Here is a 13,307-nt window from a genome sequence, read left to right as displayed (position 1 = left end):
TGCCTATGCTTCGCGATAATTTAGAGTTCATGAGGTGAGCTACCCCACTCATGATTTGGAGTTAGCCATCGTTGTTCATGCCTTGAAGATGTGGAGACACTACCTCATTGGAGTCCATTGTCGTATCTACACCGATCATAAGAGTTTGAGGTATATCTTCACCCAAAAGGATTTGAATATGAGAAAACGACGATGGTTGGAATTGGTGAATGATTATGACTTGGAGTTGTTGTATCATGAAGGAAAGGCAAATGTGGTTGCCGATGCCCTTAGTAGGAAGCCGACTCATTCCTTGAGTGCTATCCGTGTACTCCCCGATGACCTTTGTGCCGAGTTTCGTAAGTTGAGTTTGCAACTTGTGGAGAGTGGTTTTTATTATCTTGGTGCTATGGTTGCCGAGCTGTTGGAGTAGTGTCCTCCACAATAAGTGCGTTTACATAATAAATCTCGTAAAAGGAATATCAGGGATTTATTTATTTATTTGTCAGCTGGTCATCATTAATCGGTAATGATTGGCTGACTAGAGTTTGACATTACTGTCGTATGACGGCGGTGATCAGTGTTTTGGTAAAAATTTACCGGTTAGTTGTTTAGATTGGTGAGTCAAAGTGATCGTCTATAACTATGAGCGAATCAAGGAATCACGGCGCAAAACAAAGTAAAAGGCAATGAAAGAAAGATCGACGCAAAGAGTTTTTGGTGACGCGGAAAACCCGGTGTGGGAACAACCGCGGGGGGAGTCGGAATCCCACCCACTACAAAAAAAACGCGGAAAACTGACGGTAGATGTGACGGATTTTGAAGTCCGTCAGATATTTTAAATAACTGACGGCCTTGTGACGGAATATCCGTCAGGAGTCTATTAGTGACGGAATATCCGTCACATGACGTCAGATAATACCAGCGCGTAAAAAAAATAAAGGCGCCATTTCTCTCTGACGGAAAAGCCGTCAATAATTAAGCCCATACTGACGGATAATCCGTCAGAATTGAGCATTAGTGACGGTAATTCCGTCAGTTGATTTCCCTCAATTATTACCCAGTGTAACAATAATTGAGAGGAAACCACTGACGGATATTCCGTCAGGACTCCGCTTTTTTGGAGACATCTGACGGAATTTCCGTCAGATAAGTCAACAGAAATTTGACTTAACTGACGGAAATTCCGTCAGATATTTCCAAAAAAGCGGAGTCCTGACGGAATTTCCGTCAGGAGTCTTATAAATACCGCATCAGCCATCCTCGTTCTCATCGTTATTATTTTCCCCCAAATCAATTTTTACTCCTCTATTCTCCCCAAATCCGCCAACCACCACCACACCACCACCACACTCTCGTGCCGCCGACCACCACCACCCCAGGTTTGTCATTTATATCTTGTTTTTCCTTTTCCTTTTCCTTTTCCTTTTTCCTTTTCTTGTCTTTATTTTTATTATTTGTATAGGTTAACACCGCCGCCGCCACCGACGCCGCCACCGCCGCCGATTTTGTCCACCACTGCCGGTCACCCTTCCTTTTTACTTATTAGTAAAATTAATTAGGTATTTTTAATCTCTTTTTAATTAATTTTTTTGTTTAATTAGTTTAATTATCTTAATTAGTATTAGTTAGTGTTGATGCATGTTGAATTAGGATAGAAGCCATTTTGTTGTAGTTTTTTGTGAATTGTTAAATTTTGTGTAGTAGTTAGTAGTAGCTTAATTAGCTTAATTAGTAATAGTTAGTAGTAGTTTTGTGAATTGTTAAATTTTGTGTAATGTTAATGTTTTTAAAATGATAATTTTAATTAATGTTAATTAGATTAGATATTTAAAATGAAAAATTAGTCATGTTACTTAGTTTTTGTTAATTGACATTATTAAGAAAGTAGTCATTGTAGTATGTTTTGTTTTTAATATTATTGAAATTAATGTTCATATTGACTTAGTACCCGTTCAAAAATTACTCATTAGGAGTAATTTTTGAATAGTCCCCGTTTGGGATCGTCTTTGTACGTTCAAGTCACTTAGGTAGCAAACATGTATTTGTGATTTGTTAATGAGGAAAGAGCTCGGTGACAATTCCTTTAATGTTCTCTGAATGCATATGTGGAGTAATTATTTATTCTACATTGTGTATTTGGAGAACTAAGGGAATTGTTTGCGAATTTTTTTGCTCATTAATAAATTACAAGTGTGTGTTTGCTAGTGACTTGAAACGTATATTGATGGGTTTAGGTTGGAGTGATAAGGACCCAATTAAAAAAAAAACTACTTGTTGACAATAGTTATTTGTTAGTGATAATGTTTATTGAGTATTATTTTTGGTTGTTATTGTGTTTTTATGACATATATACAAACAAATTGAATTGTAGATATATATAAACATGAAAAGATTAGAACGACAATGGATGTATGAAAGATTAGACGAAAAAAAGAAACCGAAGCGTGAATTTGCAAAGGGGGTGAAAGAGTTTATTAACTTCGTGGGACAAAGTAGTATGTATAAGAATTTTGGTGAAATAAGATGTCCGTGTAAGAAATGCGAGAATGAGCTTTTAAAGGGAAAAAAGTAGTTGAAGATCATCTTTGGTCGAATGGTTTTGTCGATAATTACTATGTTTGGACGTATCACGGTGAGGAAATGCCTACCGAAGGAAGTTCAAGTAGTATCGTAGTTAGTGAAAATCCTTACCGTGAGCTCGTGGAAAATGCATTACGTGATAATGTTGAACAAATATTGGAGGAGCAACTGAATCCCGACGACCTTAGCGATGAAGAAGTGCGTTATGAAACCCCAAACCCCCAAGTTACTTCCTTCTATAAAATGTTAGAAAAAGCCGAACAACCAGTGTATGAGGGAAGTAATATGAGTTTGTTGCAAGCGGCAGCTAGGTTGGTAACACTAAAATGTGAGAATAACATATCTCTTAGATGCGCGAATGGGTTTGTGTCGTTCGTAGGTGACATTATTCCAAAGAATAATGACATGGCGCGCAATTTTAATGAGATTAAGAAAGTCCTTAAGGGACTCCAACTACCACACCAGAAGATTGATGCATGTCCTACTGGATGCATGCTTTTTTGGGAGGAAAATGCTAATCTTGAGGAATGTACAAAGTGTCATGCATCTCGGTATAAAAGTACAAAAAATTCAAGTGGGAGGCGAATTCCTTGTACACCGTTAACTTATTTCCCGATTGCGCCAAGGTTACAACGATTATATGCAACCAAGCGAGATAAGGTGAGATGAGTTGGCATCATAGAAACTCTCGATTAAGAGAAAGGGGGACAATGGCACACCCAAGTGATGGAGAAGCGTGGAAACATTTTGATAGAGAGCATCCAGAATTTGCAAGTGAGCCTCGTAATGTTCGACTTGGTTTGTGTACAGATGGATTTAATCCTTATGGGCAATTTGGGAGGAATTACTCATGTTGGCCTGTGATTGTCACTCCATACAACTTACCTCCTTGGTTATGTATGAAGCGACAATTTATGTTCTTATCTCTGCTCATTCCAGGTCCTAAGAATCCTAAGACAAATTTGGATGTGTACCTACAACCGTTGATTAAAGAGTTGAAAGAACTTTGGGAAACCGGCGTGTACACTTACGATGTTTCTAAGAAACAAAATTTCCAATTAAAGGCTGCATTAATGTGGACGATCAATGATTTCCCGGCATATGGCATGCTTTCCGGTTGGTCCACAAGTGGGTACCGTGCTTGTCCTTATTGTCAAGAAAAAGAACATAGATCTTTTTGGCTTAAAAATAGCAAAAAGGTTTGTTGGTTCGATTGTCACCGTGAGTTCTTAAGACCTGATCATCCTTTCCGCAACAATTGTAAGCATTTTCTAAAGAACAGAAAAACTGAGAATCGCATAGCCGCGTCGAAATTAACAGGTGATGAAGTGTGGGATTCCGTTAAGGATTTGCCAAAAATAGTTGATGCTTCTGATCAAGAATTGAAAAGATTGAAAGACAAGAATGAAGGTTGGTCGAAACAAAGCATACTTTGGGAACTTCCTTACTGGAAAACGTTGTTAATTCGACACAACCTGGACGTTATGCACATTGAGAAAAACTTCTTCGAACAACTTATCAACACGATGATGGATGTACCAGGTAAAACTAAATTTGGCCCTAAGGAAAAACTAGACTTTAATGAACTTTGTTATAAACGGCCAATATCATCTAGGTTTGTTTTAGAAATTGCGGAGAAAAAGGCTCTATGTGAATGGGTTGCTAAATTGAAATTTCCGGATGGTTATGCTTCAGATTTGAGTCGGTGTGTTGACCATAAAAATAAGGTGTTGCATTCCATGAAAAGTCATGACTGTCATGTCTTTATGGAACGGCTACTCCCTGTTGCCTTGAGAGAGTTGCTCCCAACTAATTCTTGGAATGCAATAACTGAGATCAGCCAATTTTTTAGAGACCTGTGTAGTTCTACGATTAGAGTTGATTCTATGGAACGTCTAGAGAATAACATTCCGGAAATAATATGCAAGTTAGAGAAGATATTTCCCCCATCTTTCTTCAATTCCATGGAGCATTTGCCAATTCACTTACCTTATGAAGCGAAGGTTGGAGGACCTGTTCAATATCGATGGATGTATCCATTTGAGAGATTTCTTAATCATATAAAAAGAAAGATTGGCAACAAAGCTCGGGTGGAGGGTTCCATATGCAATTCTTTTTTGTTAGAGGAAATTGCAAATTTCTGTTCCCTATATTTTGAAAGTCACATTGACACAAAAGCGAAAGATTTAGATGTTGGTGTGAATTTCGATGACGACATAGATTCAATGAAATTACCCGAGTTATTCAATGCTGACATGGGTACTACAACTGGGAAATGTATTCAGAGGCACTTGAGTCAGAAAGAGTATGAAGATTCTCATTTTTATGTGCTACGGAATTGTGGGAAATTGTTAGAACCTTATGAAAAGTAAGTTATTTTTTCGTCATTACTCAATACATTTTTAATTATCAAATAAGATCAAAATTATAGGTAATATATAATTAAAACATTTTTCCCCTATATATAGGGAATTTGAGACACATATCAAACTCACATTTCCTGATGTCATGTCCTCTGATGATGTTTGGAGCAAACATGACAAAAGTTATCCGAAATGGTTCCGAAATGAAGTAAGTAATACGTTTCATACTATCATATACCAATCCATTTATTTTGTTTGTCCATATCATTAGTTATGGAGATTATTAATATATATAACACATTAATTAACATATTGTTTTATTGATAGTCTTATAGATTAAAGGATCCTTTAATAGTAGCTCTAGCATTAGGTCCTAGTAGCAAGGTGAAGACATGGAGACGATATTCTATCAATGGCTATAAATTTCGAGCTTATAAGGAGGGAGTTGATCTTTCGAAAGCTACCTCAAGTAATGGGGTTTGTGTGAATTCTACAGAAGGTTTGGACTACTATGGAACCCTAAATGAAGTAATTGAACTTGGTTATTATACCGAGAAAAGGGTTTATAGGGTGATATTGTTTAAATGTGATTGGTTTGATAATTCTCAAGTAGGACTTAATATCCATAAGGCATACGGACTTGTAGATGTAAATGAGAAAAAGAAGTTTCGTGGACATAACCCATTCGTGGCAACTTTTCAAGTCGATCAAGTTTGTTATGCTCCTTATCCAACCACTAAGAAAGGTAATCAATGGTCCGCGGTTTTTAAAATCAAGGCAAGATCACATGTTGATGCTCCTGTTGACGAAATTGTCTTCCAAGAGGATGTGGTTGTCAATGATCACGCATCTTCACCAATTTTGGTGGAAGAGTCGAAATCAAGATGAATATGAAGTGGTTGTGGAAATGGGTGAAAGGGAATATGACGGGGATGTCGGAGAAGAAGAGGATAATGAAGTTGAAGTTGAAGAAAATAGAATAGAGGAAAATGGGGAAGAAGATGAAGAAGTCGGAATGCTTTTTTTCAGATGATGATGAACCTCTTTTGATTCATAGTGATAGTGATAGTGATGAGTGATGGGAGTTGTTGTAATTCTACTATATTAATGTATGAATTTTAATGAAATCATTTTTATGTATGAATTTTAATCGTTGAATCAAATTGAAGCATTTTAATCATGACACTTCATTTTTGTTTTCATTTTTGTTGGACTACCAATTTGCGGTGTTAATTATTTATTTATTATATTGTTCATGACACTCCAATTTGTACTAACGGTTTTTATTCAACTGACAATTTCTGTTGTTTAGAATTAGTATATGGCGGTTTCATTCGAAAGATAATAGGGAGCAAGAGGGGGAAGTCGCCGTAACCAGGAGAACGATGTGATTGATAATGATGATGATGACGATGTTCAGACATTTAATCCGGAAACGGATAATATGCAGATAATTCTATCACAAAACAAACCAGGTGGTCAATGGTAAGTGTTCTAAAACTTATTTTTAGCTTTATGAAATATATATCATTTAAATCATTTTATTTAAATTTTCAATATATGTTTGTTTTAATTTTCAGGTGGAATGATAAGTCCATAAAAAAATATGTCAGTTGGTCATTCACAAATAACATTACAGATGAAGAGTACTTCACCAAATGGAGTGAGGCGAGCCAAGCGCAACGTTTGAAGATGTGGAATTGGTTTAGGGTAATTTAAAAGTTACCTATTATTTACTTAACGTTAATAATTTTTATTTTATTTTTATTAATTAAAGTCATCTTCTATTACTAATTAAATACTTGTTTTTGAAATAGAAACATGTGAAGTCTGTCGATAAAGAGTATAACCCTTATCCTGATTGGCAAAAGGCGATCACGAGGAGGATTACCAAGCTTATTAATGGACTCAAGTATCTAAAGAACAAACCCGAGTGGGTACCGTCCACTTGGTGGGTGAATCTGAAGGAAAGAGAAGAAAAAGACCCTGAATTTGCCAAAAGTTCTAAGACAAATAAGGCAAATAGAATGTCGGGTGCTAAGGACGGGAAAGCACTAGGCACTCATACTCTAGGCCGTAAGAGTTGCTCCGATGCTTTCAAGGAATTGGTAAGTATTACACTCCTCCAAATTTATTATTTTTCACAAATTGGTTACAAGTATTATTGATTGCCGAATATAATCAATTTACGTTTTTATGCTACTTTCAGGGTGAGTCGGCCACACCATACAAGTTGTTTACAAAGACCAAGAAAAACAAGAAGGGGGAGTGGGTTAATCCTCGAGCCGCTAAGACCGACGTAAGTTAATATTTATTTTATATCTCTAATTCAAAATGTTAATAGTTATTATATTTTCCTCATTTTTAAATATAACATCATTTTTTCCTTATTTGTTTTTCTTTTAGGCCGTTTATCAAGAAGAGATGAGTCAACCAACGCCCCCCGGAGAGGCTCCAGACGAGTTCCGTTCGTTCTACAAAGCGGTCGATGGTTTTGACAATCGTGGAAGATTTTTCGGGAGCGGTGATGTAGCGGCCGAAAAATGGTTTGAACGTCCGTGTAACAAAGGTACTCGTCAATCATTCTCTTACACTCCTACCCAAAGATACTCAATTTGCCACCCAACTAAACAATGAGCGAACCGCACGACAAAGTCTTGAGGAAACAAATCCGTCTCCAAGCTCAAGAAATGGCAGAAATAAAAGAAGCAATGGCTCTGATGCGCGCATCTCAAGTCCCTCCCACGTGCTCCAGCTTTCCCCGCCCTTTCCGTAGAGAAGACAATGAGGATGGCGGACATGGCTTTGTAATGACTTTATTGAGCCTCTAGGTAATTATTAGTACCGTCGTCTATGTTCTTATGTTGGTAGTTTAGTTAAGGCTACCTTAGGACACTTATGATTATGGATTTTAGTAGTTTAGTTAGTATGTATAAGACATGTAAAAATTTGACCTTTAACTTTTATGTAATAACTTTGGTCTTCCAATCGTGTTTGGTTTTCTTTCGTTGCTTTCGTTGTCTACTCTTGATTCCCGCTCATGCGGTCGACATGATAATGGATTCCCGCTTGGCGGTCGACGGTCGTATTTGGTTTTTGCAGGTTTGGTGCGTAAAAACAATGCAAAATCCGCATTGTGGCTAGGCGAAAGAAGTCGCCTTTTTCGCCATCGCCCAAATATGTTCTGACGGAAATACCGTCACATAATCAGACTAATACTGACGGAATAACCGTCAGAACTGCCTCACTCCTGACGGAAATACCGTCACATAAGTCAACTAAATGTTGACTATAACTGACGGTTATTCCGTCAGAAGTGAGGCAGTTCTGACGGTTATTCCGTCAGTTATGGTCAACATTTCGTTGACTTGCCCAGTCACCCTAAAAGTGAGATTATGACGGAATAACCGTCAGTTATGGTGATCCTGACGGAAATACCGTCAGAAACATTTTTCTGTGACCATTTGTAGTGACGGTCTAATCCTGACGGAAAAACCGTCAGTAATGGCCATTCCTGACGGGAAACAGGCCGTAGTGACGGTTTTTTTCCGTCAGTTTTCCGCTTTTATTTTGTAGTGACCAAGTATGCACTATAATTCTTTAGGAGATATTTTAATGGAAGTACAAGATAAAGGCTAGGAAATAAGGCTCTTTAGGAATGCTTCCTGCTGGATCCTCTATCGGAGTTTAAGCTGGAGTCTCTGCCGGAGTTTCTGCTGGAACTACTGCTGGAGCCTGAGTGTATTTTCTGGATACAAGAATGTCGTTGTTGCGTAGATATTGATCAATGAGGATGACAGAGATTATCAAGTGTGAGATGACGATGTCAAGGTATGAGGTGTGGATATGTGTTTTGTTGTACGTTGTCATGCCCCCCCTTTTCCTTGCGGTTATTGCTCTTTTTATAGTGTATAAACCCTAGATGCCCTCTTATCTTGCATCCCATTATTGCTCTTGTAACTCCCCCTAATTTACTCCAACCTCCCCTATTTTTCTGCAGTTGTTACATTCAAATAGGGGTTTGTTGGTTGACTCCTTTTATTACTCATTTAATTCCTCCACTTAATGCACTAAATGCTCAACTAAATGCCCTCTTCAATGCTAGCCTTTATTTGACCAAATCCTCCATTAACCCATATTATTCTCTCCAATATATCCCTATTTTTATGCTAGCCGTTATTGACTAATTCCCCAACTTTCTCCTCCTTTTAATGCTAATCTTTATTCCTCTAATATTGTTGCTTCCTCTAGAGTGTCGTTTCCTCAGGCTCCTCCATGGTCAGGCTCCTCCATAGCAGGCTCCTCCGGATTCAGTCTCCTCCAGAATTAGGCTTCTTTAGAGTCGAGTCACTCTAGAATCAGGCTCCTCCGGAACCAGGCTCCTCTAGAATCAGGCTCCTCTAGAGTCGAGTCACTCTAGAATCAGGCTCCTCTAGAGTCAGGCTTCTCTAGAGTCGAGTCACTCTAGAATCAGGCTCCTCCAGAACCAGGCTCCTCCAGAACCAGGCTCCTCCGGAATCAGGCTCCTCTAGAGTCGAGTCACTCTAGAATCAGGCTCCTCTAGAGTCAGGATCCTCTGGAATGAGGCTCTTCCAGAATCAAGCTCGCTCTTCCAGGATCAGGCTCCTCTAGAATATGTTTCCCGACTTTTAGGTCCAGTCGCCCAAAAATAGGAAGTAGGTGAGTCGACCCATAACCTCTTTGACTGCACTTGTTTTAATATCCCATGTGTGCTTTTCTCATCCTACGGCCCAAATTCATCCACGACATTGATCCTCTCAAGCCTTGATTGTCCACTCGTTGCTTGCCACGTGTAACGATATGAAAATGTGAGTTTTGGCCATAACAATTGCCCCCAATTTTCCTCCTCAGTCTCAAGATGAGGAGGGAAATTAGTCTTTCAAGTTCTGGATGTTGTCGTCATTCTGCTAGAACAAATACCTGCATGCTGGATACACCGGGCCTAGTTCTGAACCCCTTCTCTAGACCCAGACTTTTACTCGAGATTTTTACTCAAGGCTCCTGGTAGTCTAATCTGCTCGCTCTTGCTGGACCATAGTATATTGCTTTGGTAGGCTGATTTCTGGGTCTCTTTGTTTGTGCTGGTTTGGAAGTAAGGCTGTGTAGGTACCCAGGCGGAGCGGTGCTGGTAGATTCTCATTGGAGTGAGGTTGATGGGTAGGCAAAGCTGCCTCCTCCAGGATCTCTACGGTTCTCCTACTCTGGAAGTAGCAGCAAGTAGATGCTTTGTAGATATCGACCTATGGATTCCAGCCGGTGGATGCTGATGGACGCTAGGTCATGCTCATGAAAGCTTGCGGATGTTGGGTCGAGCTAGTAGATGCTGAAGGATGCTGATCGACGTTGGGTCCAACGGATGGAACTGGTGGATGCAGGGTCCAGCTGGGACCAGCTTCCTCCTGACTTTACCGTTCTGCCTCTGAGTGTCAAGGGTAATTCTGGTGGTGAGAACCTCGAGCAGAACTTGCTCCTGCAATTATTATGCAGCTGGTACCTGAAAAATGTCAGTGATACAACATAGGTGTATGCGACGATATACCAATGCATGATCCACTCTATATGGTGGCTAGACACGTTGTGACCTTTATATGCTGTGAATGCAATCTCTATCAATGTGTCGTACGAATGATCACGTTTGAGCGTGTGTTTGACGTGTGTTATAATGTCGCGAGTGTTATATCGTTTGTTTTGTATTCTGCCGTTTCTGGCTTACTTTTGTTTTGTATTCTGCCGTATTCTGGCGTACTTTTGTTTTATCGTGCGTGCACCTTTTTTCGTTGTTTTGTTGCCGTCCTTCGTTGATTGGAGGCTCTAGGATTCAATTGACTACTCTGTTCAGAGGGGCCCCGCTTTCGTGGGTGCTGAGTACTACAGGAACCTCATTCGTCCGATCTATAGGTACTCAGCCATAGGCCCACGCTTCACCGTATAGACATACAAACTCCATCAGACTAGTTTTTGCAAGCTCCTTTCTCCAAAACACGTGATTTCAGAAATGCCTTAAAGGTAGGTCTTGAGAATGTACTATAAATAAGCTTAGGGTTTAAGATTCATAATGCTTAAAACATGCTAAAAATTATTTATAGTTCAAAAGTTTGAGCATGCTAATGGAAGTTAAAGTCAAAAGATTTGAGTAGGAACCTAAAAAGGATTTTTTTTTTTTTTTAAGTTTAATAAGAAATCAGGGCTCTTAGAAAGATAGGAACACTTAGCAAGACCTGAGACCTGGCAGAGTTGTATCTGGTAGACTGTGTACCAACATATGCCGTCTTAAAAATTGAGAGGTGCTGGCGATAAAGCCTGAAACCTGGAATCTGGTGGAGTTCCATCTGGTAGACTATGTACCAAAATATGCAGTCTGTTGGCGAATTGTTGGGGAGGCTCTTTCCCCCTGCATGTCTTGCTCAGCTTCGCTGTGGAGGGCATGCAAAACAGCCTGGCTCCTGATCACCTTTCTCTTGTTGAGCAATAACTTGTTATGTTCCAAGCAGATTGCAGAATGCCCCTATTCTTGTAGCTACTGTTTGCAAGTTTTTTCTTCCAGTTATTTTATTTTATCTGCTTGTTGTAGGACTACTCATCATTGGATACTCTTTGTTGCGGCAGCTTTAGGACCCTGATTGATTGCAAGTATATCATTTTTTATTTATTAAGGAATCACCTGTGAGAATTTGTTGTTTCGGTATTCTGGTTGCTGCATATCTCCTGGATCCTCAGGCTGTTCGGACTCATTGATGGTTCAACGACATGCACTGCCCCCAGACCATGGATCTCTGCCCTGCCAAGGGTCACAAAGCAAGATAACGAACAACCAACTACTGAATACCTCACCTCCTTATTGATCCTCCAGAAATTGTTCTATCTGCTTGTTATTCTGGAAGCAGAGTTGTCTGATGGATCAGCTAGCAAGCATGATTATCTATTGGATCTGCAGAAATACTAGTCCTGGCTTGGATGTTACCCCCAGGGTAATGAGAGTGTCTGGCCCCAGATTCTGGTCTGCAACCAGGGATCTGTCTGGTTTCAGGTGCTTGACTTTCAGGGACTCTTCAAGCTTGGACGATTAGGTCTCCTCCTGGTACACTGATCTCTGCAGGTACCAGAGACTTACTGACATAATATAATGTATGTTGAGCTTCTTCTTGCTGTCGTACCACTACTGCACTAACTTCCACCTCAGTTACTGGAAGATATAGGAACAGTTCTTCTCCCGAGTCTGGTTTGCCACAAGAGCCTTTCTAGATGTATGGTCAGCACCATGGGTAGCCCTTCCTGGGCCCTGAGTCTTCCTCCAGCCGCATAACAGCGATTGCCTTCATTTGTACTTCCTTGAAGGTAGTGCATGGATACTTGGTTAAGTCTTTATATAAGTCTGAGTCCAGGTGGAGCCCTTGGCGGAAGGCTTCTATAGTCGTGGCTATGTTGCACCGGGGAATTGCCACCTTCTCCCTGTTGAACCTGTTCAGAAAATCTCGGGTAGACTCCTCGGATCCTTGTACTATCTGATACAGGTCGCTGGTTTGTTTTTCTGGTTTCCGGCTACTAGCGAACTGCTGGTGGAAGGTGTTGACTAAGTCGGCGAAGCGTGCTATGCTCTTGTTAGGCGGTGACGAACCACCGCAAGGTCAAGCTCCGGACAACGTGGACCCGAACCCTTTGCACATACAAGCTTCCTTCGAGACCACTGCGTTTATCACCATCATCTTCTGCTTGTAATGGTTGATGTGATCGAGAGGATCCGTGGTCCCGTCATAGAGTGTCATGGTTGGTGGTACGCATCATTTGGGGACACCAACGAGGGCTATGTCATCCACAAAAGAGGAGTCCGCGTAGCTATTGCGTGCTGCCTTCTCCAGGGGTCGTGCTACGCCTGGAATCCTGTACATCAGGTCCCTTAACTCCTGGTACTGCTGCTCCAGTAAGCTACCTGTTCCTGCAAGAGGATTAGAGGGAGGTGGAAAAGAGCTAACAGTTGTACCTCCGAACCAGGTTCCTCCTAGGAACTGATTGCTTGTTTGACTCGCCAAGTGTGTGGTGTGAATAATGGTTCCTGGTTGGGATTCTGGTGCCTGCTGAGAGGAGGTTCCTCCAGAGAAATGACAGCTTGCTGGATTCATCACGTTAGTGCTGGATCCTGGATTCCATCCTGTCGCTTGCTAGATGGGTGTTCCTGCAAGATATTGCAAGTTAGTTCCTGGCAAGCTATTCGATAAAGTACTACCTGGAGTCTGCTGCAGGCTGGGTGGCCGATCAAAATACAAGAACCCTAATCCGCTGAGCTCGATGGCTCCTCTGGGTGGTACTCCTTTGAGTTCCAATCTGGTGACCAGTTCTGACGAAATCTGCCGGAAAAATCCTCCA

Source organism: Silene latifolia, chromosome X (genome assembly GCF_048544455.1).
Source record: "Silene latifolia isolate original U9 population chromosome X, ASM4854445v1, whole genome shotgun sequence".
Classification (NCBI taxonomy): domain Eukaryota; kingdom Viridiplantae; phylum Streptophyta; class Magnoliopsida; order Caryophyllales; family Caryophyllaceae; genus Silene; species Silene latifolia.
This window is presented reverse-complemented; position numbering follows the sequence as displayed.